Raw genomic sequence first — 13228 nt, 5'->3', positions numbered from 1 at the left:
GTGCTATCTTATATATATATATATTTTTAAACTTGTCCTGTCCAACAGCTGGGCAGACAGATGAGAGCTGAGGGCCTCTTGTGTTGGACATATTTTACTTTAACAATAGGGGTTATTAATCTTCATACAAGCCAGAGGTATGTCTGAATAAACCCCTTTTGTAATTGAGGCCAAACTTTATTAATTTCAACCATGTTTGAAAATCTTGGGTGTTGGACCGGATGGAAAAGGAAAGAAGGGAAGAAAAGGGAGGGATGTTAGAGAGAGGGGGGGGTAGGAGGGTGATAATAGGAGGGGAGGGGGGATAAGACCATGAAGCAGCATAAAGCAACAAGTTTACTGGTTGTTTACCGTTACGGTAAGGTTCAAATGTAGTACAAAAAGGGCGGGGCCTGTCCACACACACACTCAAATGTTATCAACACACCTGTTAGCTGCAAAAATGTCCACATGTCGACATGTACACAAAACAAATAGTGTTCACACGCATACTTATGCCTTAAAACCAACTAGTGTGAAATATTTCAGTCATTAAACCATGCAAACTGTTAGTGCAAAGGTGAGCTAACATCTGTGCTCAGGTGAGTGTTTATGTTCTTCTAAAATGGATGGTGGAACGTGAAAAGAAGGAGGGAGAGTGCCCAGCCATCCCCACCCCAAGACCCCCGCCGCATCAGCAGCGGCAGCCGGAATCCCCCCAACGCCACACGGGAACCGGCAGGGAACCCTTGCGTTATCTTAGATGACCCCACCGTTACATTGACATGTTCTCCCTACCATGACAAAGGTGGATAAAGGTGGAAAGATTTCATGTAATCCATGGACACCAGTGAAGATCACAAATCATTGAAGAAAAAAGTTTCAGAGCACTGTCTAGTAGGTCTAGATGACCCAACTCCCAATGTTAAAGTACCTAGGATAGAACAAGGCTTACAAAAAATGTGGGGTGGCCAGAACAGTCTCCATCAAAAACCCATTGAGCAGGTCTGAAATAAACTGGACTGAAGAAAGAAAGAACGACCTACAAATGCCAAATATTTATGAGAACTTCTCCAGGAGACTATTTGGAAGAATATTTCATTTGTCTTATAAGAAGGAATACTGCAGTTTTTCAGCTGTTATTTCTGTAATTTATTTCTGGCTACTTTGATGAATTAACATTTTTTTGAACAATTTAGTCTCTAATTTCTTGCCAGGACGTGAAAAAACCTCCTGTTGCTTATTTGTACAATCCTTTGGTTTCAGAATCCAACATTGAGAACATTTTAATAAATACCAAAAACAATGGAGTGTTCCAAAACTTAAGACTTTTCATACATTTGTGATGGTTTTGAAAGATATTTTCTAAAAATTACTTGTATGTCTTCCATCATGCAAAAAATGCCACAAGAATGTGTGTGAAAACACCAAAAACACAATTTTTATTGGAGTGGGTCTTTCATGTAGTGTGTTACTTTTTGTTAAGGGTAAAGTTTTTTTTAATATTAATAAATAGCTAAATTAATTTATTATCCACGAAGATTTAGCTAAACAGCCAACATAAGTTTTTTCATTGTCCTTCCTTTTGTGAATTAGTAGAATTTTTGTGAATTAGTTTTAATTACTTCGATTCTTTGTGCATTTTATTGTTAATTTATCTTTTTTGTGTACTTTCTTCCTTTAATTTGAATTTTATTCAAATGGGTTTATTCTAATTATCCTACTTTCCATTTGACTTTTGGCACTATTTTTATTTATTTATTTGACGTGTGTGGCACTATTTATAAGTTCTGTAATAATGTGACGCGATGACGTTTCGAGCTCTTTAAACGGTGCCGCTTCCGTGTTTCTATACCATGATTGGCTGTGAACCGGTGGTGGGCGTGTCCATATTTGACACGTCAGTGAAGGAGGGGGTGGTGGTGGGGAGCTCACACAGAGAGATTACGCTGAAGGCAGGCGCAGTAGAAGTCTGTTCTATCCGCCAGACGGAGACGGACGGTCGCAGCTGCTAGCCGTGTTAGCCGCCGTAGACAGTTGGTTAGCAACTAGCTTTCAGAGTCCTCCTTGCTCATTCAGGAGGCACGAGCGCGAGAGGAAGGGCGTGTGTGAGTGTCGACCCCTTTCAGCGCCTCCTCGGCCGTCCTGAAGTGACTCCTTGCGCGTGCTTCTGAATGTTTATAAGCCCACCTCTGTCTGTGTTTCTCCTCTAAACCCACAGAGTGGAAGTGTTCGGGGGTTGGAAAGCAGAGGCGCAAAACGCACCCGTATAAACATCTCCTGATAACCGACTGTTTACACTTGGTGTCCGGTTACTTCTTTGCAGTGGATTCACGTCATTTACTGATACCGACAAAAGCACCAGCATGTGAGTACTAACCTGAGCGTGCACGAACGAGTTGGGAGGTGTGTGTGTTTGTGTGGATGTTGCACGGAACCACCCTTCTTCAGAAGTGAGAAGTTCAAATGCATGTGCAACGCAACGTGGTCACATCTGCTGGGAAAATAGTTCCCGAGACTCCGAGGGCGCGTGCAGCCCATGCCAAACTTCCTTAAAGACCCACTCCAATGAAAATTGTGTTTTGAACTTGTTCCTGCAGCATTTCTTCTGATGATGATGATGGAGGACAAATATAGAGAAAATTCATCTTAAATTTCAAAACGCTGTGAATCAGGAGCAGAGGAAAAAAGAATGCAGTTGGCAAAAGCCTGCAGCAGTGGTATAGGTGCTACAAGCTCCCTGTAGGTCTATATTTGTCTTCGCTGTCCTCTCTGAGCTGGCATTGGTTCAAAACTGTAGCTGTAGCTGGATAGCTCCAATATTATTCGCCATTTTTGTTGTACCTGTAATGTTAGGTTGAGGGTCTGAGGGGCTGTGAACTAGTGGGAGAGCGTGTAAACCTAGAGCTCTCAGTTATGGGTGACCGGAAGGGAAACTCCTGCTGCTCTGCAGAAACTATGTCCTAGAGCACGACATGTTTCTTCATTTAGGCCAAAAACGACATAATCATAATCAAAAGATCACTGGGAATGGATTTCGAATTAATCAAAAGATGATCGGAGTGGGACTTTAAAGTTTTGCGGTCTGTACTTTCATTTTAAACTGGAGCATGTCTGAAAACTGACTGTTCTTCCTCACAACAACCTTTCCTCAGCTTCTAACAGTGTTACATGCCAACAGCTTCCCATCCCGGGGCACACCAGGGCACAAGCTTAGCCAAGCACAGTTACTTTGACAAGTCATGAGTAGACCTTTCTGAGTACTGAAGTAAATCCTCCAGTAAGAAATATGCAGGAAAGGGTCTGAAGCTTTTGAAAGTGACTTTATTGGCTCTTCGTGCAGTTTTGCGTAGACTTTATCCTTGAGAAATTAAAGGCATTGATTCTAGAGCTTTCTATTCAGAATTGCTAACATTTAAGTTAGAAAATAGGAAGCCCACAAACTTCACAGAAAAAAAACAACTGTTATGCATTAATGAATAAAGTCAAAACATAAGTTAACTTAATAACTTGTCACATATTATCCAATTTAAACGGATGACTAAAGGTAAACAAATTCGATTGTACAAACTTAATTCTTGAATGATTGGAATGTTTTTACTGTTGATTTGAACTGTTTATGGTGAAATCTGAGCACTGGTGATGGTGTGAGAAATGTAAAGATGATGCAATGTTTAAAAGGGAGAAGACAATTATAAGAATTGTATTCTTCAATTCTGCACCTTTCCAATCATGAAAATTTTCAATAAAACTGAGCTTTAGTAATCAGAATGCAGCGATAATGGGTGAGAACTCTAAAGGCCTGTTCACACCGGGACGAATTTCGCCGGCGATTTTCGCCGACGTTTAACGCCTCGTGACTAAACAAAGGGCACCAATGAGAGTGTGCACACCGAGGCGAAAAAACGCGAAGCGCCAAAGCGTCAAAAAAAAAACGCCTTGGGTTCGTTTTTATTTTTCGACGCGTCGAAATCTATTCGACCAATGAGAATGGCGCTTTTGCACACGTGTCTGGAGCTTCTGAAGTTACAGTAAAACACAACTTGGGGGCGCTCAAACACAAAACTGCCTTGCTGAGCACACATACCAGCGAAGAAGTTAGACGCCAAGTAGCGTCTACACTGCCGCGAAGAAATAATGACGGACATTCTTAAATATTCCCTTACCAAGTACCAGTTGGAGCTACTGATGCTTGAAATATTCATGTTTTCTTTGTATGATTCTGACAAGCGCGTAAATACTTGCTCTCTTCTTCTGAGTGAAAAGCGACTTTAAGAAGCGTAAAGTTGCGCAGCGCCACCTTGTGTACAGGAGTATTTCTGTTTACATTAAGCGCCATCTAATGTCAGGGAAGGAAATTGCATGTTCGCTCGGCTCATCGTCAGCGAAAATCGCCTGGGTGTGAACACAAAAGACGTGGCGAAAAACGCTGGCGAATAACGCCTGGCGAATATTCGTCCCGGTGTGTATGGGCCTTAAACGGCTGTAAGCACAAAGCTGTTTCAATAGTTAACAACACAAAAAAACATTCAAAACTTGAATGAAATTGGCTAAAAAGTAGTTTTATTAAGATTTTGTTTCATCTGACAAGTCTTAACTTGTGATGTTGTAAAGTTTTTCTTTGAGTAAATTGTTTTTACAAGTCCGAATTCCCGCCTTACTCCCTAACTTCTAAAAAACTATAGTGCGGGACGATCTAATGCTCTGAACTTTAAAAGCAGTTTTGACATCATGCTTACTGCTTTTGTCTCTTTTTTTTTTTTTAACTGTAAATATGATGTCACCTTTTTCACCAAGTGAAAATCTAATCAGTAGGAGCATTTTACAAAGACTATTTATGAATCCACTAGGTTCTGGAGATGAAAATATTGATTGTTTATTTTAAAATGCATTTAAACACATTATTTTTTAAAGAAATTGTTCAAAGGCAATGCATTGTGGTTCATATTAGGCATGGCCGATATATCAGTGCCAGTATCGGTATTGACCGATATTTGCATAATTGGAGTTTATCGGTATCGGTCCGATATTAAAAATATTGTTCTGACTGTTTTCAGATACACTTGATTTTTGAAGTGTATACTTGTTCCTAACAGATCCCTGGCACTGGGAAGCTTATGTTTACAATCATAGCCAACAATTGACTGTTTTCAGGCATTCGTTCATTTAGTTAGTGATAGCTAACAGCTAAACAGCTTTTTTAAATGAACAACTTAAAACACAAGCTATGAATTCTTGTGAAGTTTTTTATTTTTGTCTTAAAGGGGCCTGTTTTGGCTGGAGCCTCTGTTGACACAGTTGTTGTTTCAGTGTGAAGGAAGGATGTTGAGGATATTTTAGCGATACATACCCTTCTTACTCAGCTACATTTTTTCTCTCACTTTGTTTTGTGTTGCAGTAACACCTTTTTTTCTGCCTAACCCATCCTAAATCTGCATGGGCACGGAGAGCCCCTGACTAATATGGCCATAGCGATAAGTAAAGAGACACCATGAGCTGTAACAAGAACCCACATCGTGACATCGACATGCCTTTAACTTCCGGTTTGAAGCCTGTTTTAAAAAGAAAAAAATAACCAGCCAGGCGTAGTTTACCAAGTTACCAATAAGGTTTTTGTTACATACGCTAACAAATGGCGTATTTGTTCATGTAAAATGTTTCATCATTAGGTTTAAACATTTCTGCAACTATGGTTTTTTGCTAATACATTAAATAACCATTTAACGCCAAAGTTTTAGCTTCAGTGTTTAGATTTCTTTCACTCCGAGAAATCTTTAACCGTTTTCGCATTTAATGTAATTCTGAAGTGGAGAAATGCGACTTTGTGCTGCTATGCAACACTTTGCGTCAATAATACGCCGTATATGGGTGCCAAGCTGATGTGAAAAGCCACTTTTCTCAGCGTCAGAATTAGCCGACTGACGTTGATGCCGTTAGCGGTCCAACAGTTACGGTACGTCTAAGAGTATGTGTTATTTAGGTGTCGCCTAAATAACTATTCCGACCAATCTTTAAGAAATGAGCGAGCAACTTTAACTGGTGCTCTCTGGAGCTCCTCATTTCTCTGAGCATCCAGTCACCCATTGGAGGAAACTCCAAAGCTTCAGGCTTCAGTTTTTTTTTAACCATATCGGTTTACATTACATTTGACACAGGGATGTGTGAAGGTTGACTACTTTTTTTAGTGGCCCTAAACTCACAACCATTCAGCACCATTTTTTTTACCTGAAAAAGGTGATTTTCTTTTGGGTCTTCTTTTATTTCTTGCACTTCAGCTTGTCAATTCAGAGAACTGAATGTGAGCTGGAAGAAAACATCAGAATATAAGAAGGCATTTAACCTTAATTATGTAAATGTCCTGCTAACGAAGACTGATGTTTTCAACATTGCTCACACTGTACTCCCACTCCCAGCTTGTCACCTATTGATGCTTAGCCAAGAGAGTTGGATTTTAAAGCAGCAGTCTGTTTACAGCATTTTTTTTAAGATTAATGTTCAATTTGTTTAAAATTTGTCCTATATTTATAAATAAACTTTTATAGAAAAACGTCAGGAACAGAAGAAAAATTCAAAATCACTCGTCTGAATTTTTGTATGGATAACTGTGAAAAGGAGGTAAACTTTACTTGTTTTCCCTCTGTTTGTGACTAAAGAATATTAAAAAAAATCTAATATTGTGAGGATTCGGACTTTTTAAGAAGTTCCAACAACGGGGGGGGTTGATTACTTAGAAAAAGTACATTTATTTGAATATGTTTTATTATAATTAATAATTTATTCAATAAACAAATGTTTCAATCCAGACAATCTCATGGATGAAGAAGGCTGTAACTTTATATGTATTTAAGATGCTGATATTCTAGGCTTTAAAAACCCACACAGATGAAAATGGCGTTTTTGGTGTTTTTAACATGTCCTTGTGGCATTTTTCTAGTGATGGAGGACATATAAAAAGAAAATTAAGCGGAAAATTGCATTTCAGAGTATTTCTTTATTCAAATCGTGAATCAGGTGCAGATAAGGTGTATACACCTTATACACTGGGTGCGCCACAAGCTTCCTGCTCTGCTCCATTCTGATGCATCCACTTGTAGACAACTAGATCCATGCATGTCTTTGTTTTTTTTTTTTTTTTTTTTTTTTTGTCCGAGCTGGTTTTTGGTTCAAAACTATATGGCTGGATGGCTCCAACATTGCTCGCCATCTGTTGTTGCACTGTCAATGTTAGGTTGGGGTTGTAATCTAGAACAGTGTTTTTCAAACCAGTGTGCCATGGGAGATGGTCAGGTGTGCCGTGGGAAATAACCCTCATTAACTGATCTAAAAACATTTTCCATCTCCAGGATATCAGCTCTTTGTTCATCCAAACAGGCCCTGATAAAACGCGGAGTAGTTAGGAATATGAACGATCGTAAAATACATTTTTTTTGTGTTTATTTGATTCTATTAAAGACATTTTGATAAGAATGACGGTACCGCGATTTTTTTAACTTGTCCTGTCCAACAGCTAAGCAAACAGATGAGAGCTGAAAGCCTTTTGTGTTGGACATATTTTACTTTTACAACAGGGGTTATGAATCTTATGATACACCAGATGTATACTTAAATAAACCCCTTTTGTAATTTCAGCTGAACTTTATTCATGTTAATTATATTTGTAAATATCTTTTGTTGGACCGGACGGAAAAGAAAAGGAGGAAAGAAGAGAGAGGGATGACAGATAAGGGGGGGGGGGTAGAGGGGTGATTATAGTAGCGAAGGTAAGACCATGAAGCGTCAGAAAGCAAAAAGAAAAATCTAAAATGGGCGGGGCCTGTCCACACACTCAAACGTTACAAACACACCTGTTGGCTCCAAAAGTGTTCACACACAGTCCACATGGACATACTACCACTAACATTCACACAGGCCTACTTATTCATTCAGACCAACACATGTGAAACATTTCCTTTCAGTCACGCAAACTGTTAGTGCAAAGGTGAGATAGCACCTGTGCTCGAGTGAGTGTTTATGTTCTTCTGGGGTGGAGGATTGAATGTAAGAGGAACTTTTTTTTTTTATCCCAACCAGGGATTTGGTTCCACAAGAATCTACCCCTCCACTCTGTATTCTTATGTTTGCTAATGAGTTCAAATGGTGACACATCTGTGTTCAGATCTACAAACCTAACGTCTGCTGACGGCATTTGTTGCCTGATGCTTCCTCTTCATGAACAAACAGCTCTGTCCTAGATGTTCTGTAAACAAAGCACTGATTTCCATTGTGCAATTATTACATCACGTCCTGCATGTAGCCTGTGCTTTTGTCATCTGACTTCCAGGGGTTATCTCATTTGTAATAACTCCATCTTTAGGACTGGCTTCTTGGTGCACACATCACAATTCCTGAGAGAGCCGGGAATGGATGAATGTTCTGTGCATCATGACACAAAACCTCACTTCTTTTCCACAATACTGGGCAGTCTGTGGGGTGTTCCTTTTTGGTCCCACGTTTTCCCAATTGGGACAAAGTTGAAAGAGAGACGCAAGTTTGTGTGTCACAACACCAACGTCCTGGAACTTTGAGCTCCTAAGGTTAATATGTCAACCAAAAATTCCCAAATGGCCTCCAAAGGATTTAAAGGTTCCAGCCAGTGCTTTGTCTTTTGATAGAAGACGTGCTTCTTCCTGTACTGAAATTTGCTTATAGAAGTATGAAAACACCCTACTTTATTGAAAAAAAACAACAAAATTAAACCGTCCACAAACCTCATTAAGGACATTCAATCTTTTAACTTTTTCTTTGTGCGTTTTTATAAAGTTTTTAAGGAATTGAGACGCAAAAGGTAGTAAATAAATGTTTAGGACACGACCCTGATTGTGTTTGTATACAGTGAAACTAGGAGCAATTTAAGGGACGCAACTTGAAAACTTTTGGGGTATTTTAAAAGAGTAAAATAAGTAAACTGCATTTAGAGTAAATACGCAGCTTTTAAGTTGATGTGGTTTGATTACAAATGAGGGCCACTTGCTCAATCTTATTTTGTTTGGCTCAGAGAAAGCCAGAGGTCACATTCTTGCACCCTTCTCTGAACCTTTAAGAGATTTTTAAAGAGACTAGAACATTTGGCCAAAAATCTCTTTCAAACTTGTTACTTGTTAAAGACTGAAAGATTCTTTACACAACCTTTTTTATATTTATTAGATTCAAGTGTATGAATTTAATAACATAATTTGCACCCTCAAAACAAAATGTATACCCAATAATTACTGTAAAATAGGAAAAATACTAAATATTTTCAATTTGAGCGTTCATGTAAACAAATGCAAAATTATTAGAGCAAATCTGCCTCTTTTTCTCCTCAGGCAGGTCGAAGCAGACAATCCTGACAACAAACACATTTCCATTTGACACAATTTGAACTCTGACTTTTAAAGTCTACCCTATCTGCAGATCTGAGTTTACATTGTGGCTCATATCAAGTCAATATTTTGTGCAGGTGACTTAAATTGAACAGATATGTGCATAAATGTGAAATAAAAGATATTAGTAAACGTATTAAAAATAGATTCTAATAGGGAGTTATTGGAGTGGACCCCAATGCAGGAGGACCTTTGAAATAGTTCTTTCATATGATTTTTTTTTGTGTGCGATTACCTTTTAATTCATCTAACCTAATAATTGCTGTAAAAATCCTACGTTTGAGGTATTTTCATTTAAATTCTTGACATTGTAGCACAGTAAAAGATCAAAATACAATTTAAAAAGTAGCTTTATGAATTTTTTTCTATTGAAACAGATTAACCTTTACTTTTGCACACCAAGCAGTATTCTTTTCAATCATGAACAATTACAAAAAACAAAAAAACAAAACAGATATCAGGTCCAGAGTGCTCTAATTTAGCATATAAAAAAAAACAGTAGGAACACTTTTTTTTTTAGCAACCAAAAAATATTTACCCCAAACTTCTTAATACCGTAATACATGTGTTCATACACCTTGTTCCAATTTTTTTTATGAAAATGAACACGTCATTGGGCTCTTTCCCTAACATAATAGACAATAGGTGTGGCGTTATGGTACTGTTGTAGATTGATTCTGTCAAGAACTACAAGGTTGCACATTTATGGTGTCACAGCAGCGACGGCGCTCTGCGTACAAGGACAACCAGAGTGATTTAAGCCGCATTTTCAGTTTAAATGAAACATTCATGCAAGTAAATAGTTGGACCTTTTATATTTGAAAACACAACAATAGTTATAGATTAAAAATGAGATGAACGAAAAGAAAAAAAACAATGTGTTAATTTGTGTATATTTAATTCATTAATTGCATTTAACAATTTGACACACCTTAGAAGCCTAGTTGGATGATTTTGAACCACGGTAGTTTAATTTGGGTTTGTCACATCCGGCTCAGAAAGATACTTAATCTTGTAGTATTTAATTGTATTGGATCAAAGGAACTAAATTATGCAATGCTTCTTTTTTTCCTATTTGATCCGTGAATGAAATCTGATCTTCCTGACGTAAACATCTCTTTTTGAATGATTTTGTCTTTGTTTACAAGTCTAGTGAAGATTTGTGGGTTTGATGAAGTGAAAGACGAAGTTTTCGTTTTGAAATCGTTGAGCTGTTGGACATTTTGAGCCTTGAACATCCCTGTGACGGTCTGTTACTACAGCTTTTGCGCAACGCACTCTCAAGAAGGTCAAAGTGTCATCAGCCTAACAGATAATCTGGAAAAGACTAGGTTTGTAAATGAAAAATCAAAGCTCACTCAAAATTAGAGAAATTCCCAATAAGACAATAAAAACAACAGTTGTTTTCGTCACTTTTATCAGTTTGGGGGAAAAAAGCATGCAGTTATCTATCAATTCTTTTGATTTGTTGATCAGGCAAATCTTTCTGCCATAGCCCGCATCTCTCCTGTGTTTTTGTAGCTACTTTTGTATTATTTGCTCTTTCGGGGGCAATAAAGTCAACCTGTATACACCTGTATACTACCTTGAAAGAACGTTCTGCTGATAACATTTCTTTATGGCCTGTCCCCTTTTGTGTTTGTTGTGATGGGGTGTTTGAGGGTAAGGTGCAGTTTGAACCCAGAAGAATCAAGTTAATGTTTGACGCACGTCAGACACAGTTGGGCAGAGAGAGTGTCAACTGAAGAACATTTTTAGTCAAATCTGTTAGAATTGGCAGCCGTGAGCTATGTTTGAGATGTTCACATCAACGCTTTTGCATCCGAATCGTCTTAACCTTCCGCTCCTGCCTGGACGAACAAGCATATGTCTTGTTTTTGGTAACCAAATATTTGACTCATTTGAGAGGATTTTGTCGCATAAACCAGATTACCTGACTGTAAGATGGACTTTGATTGTAGGTCAGAAGATTGTGGCAGTTGTGTGTTTTTTTTTAACTTTTCCTAGACTTTAAACAGTAACATTGTCATATCCAATATCCAGTTAAAAGCAACCATCAGTCTTCATCTTGAGAATGTAGCTGTCATGTCTTCTGATTTGCAGTATTTTTTCTCTTATCTATGCTAAAATGTGTGTTGCAACTTTGTGTTAGGGTTGCTACCCACCTTTTGCTCCATAATACATTAAGACATTTTAACTGCCATTTCAATCAAACAACAAGAGTTTAGGTTGTCCAGAGGTAATTTGTTTTCCTAAATGTAAAAAATATTTTACGTATTTTTTTTTTAAGCCTTTAAGCAAGATTTTAATATTTGAAACTCCACATGGTACAAAAGGGGAATATGTTAAGGTACACACATTGATCTGTTACATAGTCAAAGTAATATCTTGTCAGATAAATGCATCTAGACATTAGCTGCGTTTACATGGGCAAAAGTAATCGGAAAGAACGCCTGATCGGAAGGAAAACCCGTCATGTAAACACGCCGTTCGGAGTAGTCTGCCCTGATCAGACTCGCTCGGATCAAAATTTCTTTCCGATCGAGATAGGAGGGTTATGCTGATTGTTGATCCGATCGTTGTTCATGTAAACGGTTCATTCCGATCGTGTGTCACTTCTGCTCTGGCTTAACGTCATGCATAGACGGTGTTTTGCTCCAGAGAAAGCTTTGGAGCTCAAACAGGACTGACCGGCTGCTCTGCGGAGGCCCGGTGAGAAGCACCGCCCCGCCCTCGCCCCGCCCTCGCCCCGCCCTTGCCCCGCCCTCGCCCTGCGGGCTCTTCGCCTCTCACCTCTCTTACACCCCTCAGAATTTGGACTATGATCCGTCCCGCCGCTCTGGGCTAGCGGCTGCCGGACACAGGAGAACCGTGTGTCCAAGCAGAGCTCGGACTTCTAGCACACACAGCGGCTTTGGGGCGGTGTGCAAACTTTTCAAAGCAGAAATGACGCTCAGTCCTTAGACACCGTCCAAACAATCACGTGGAATTGTGTTTCCAGTCGTGTCCCGACAAAATAAAGACTGATGTTATTCCCACACATTTACGTGCAGCCAAGATGCAGATTGCAGTATTTCCTGCAGGGATTTTATGTTCATCAAACAAGGCTAATGTTGGTAGCGTGTGTGTTAGCCTCTCCTGGGAGCTCCGTTCTTCCACAGAAAAAGCACGGACCACACGGATTAAAAATAAAACGACGAGCGATCAGGCGCTTCATAATATTAATAACATTAATAAAAGCACGTTTAGAAGATCGTCTCAAATATTACCGAGCTGCTGTATAAATTTAAATGAGAGCAAGTTTGTTTACTGTGGGACTCATTTCCCTTCTGGTTTTTTCAACACTACTGCGCATGCCCAAATGATTCATTCCGACCGAAAGTGCGACCCATGTGAACGTTTGTTCTAATCGGAAAAAGCTTTTCTGTGCCCCAGGGGCACGGTTGAATTCTAATCCGACCATTGATCCGATCAAGATATTCTGCCCATGGAACTGCGTTTATTAAAGAAAAACACAATTAGAAACAACAAACCACAACAAGAATCATGTTTCTTATGCACAAGGGAGGAAAGCAAGTGCGACGGAAGAAAGTCCACTACGCTTCTCTTCTGCTTCTCCCAGTGCTCCCTTTATTAAGAATTCAAGTAGGAGGTAACAATTTCCCAACAATGAGAAAAGTTCATTAGGGGGTGTCGTATAATGAACCATTTGGGAGGATTCTCAGTTCATGCAGTATTCCTTATCAGCTCAGGACAGTGTGTGGTAGAACCCCCTCATCCTACCTGGGGATGAGAAGCAGATGAACAAACACAGAAAGCTGTTTCTAAAAAGGTCAATCTGAGTTAAC

The sequence above is a fragment of the Oryzias latipes genome, chromosome 18 (assembly GCF_002234675.1).
Source record: "Oryzias latipes chromosome 18, ASM223467v1".
Taxonomy (NCBI): Eukaryota; Metazoa; Chordata; class Actinopteri; order Beloniformes; family Adrianichthyidae; genus Oryzias; species Oryzias latipes.
Note: the sequence above shows the minus strand (reverse complement) of the source record.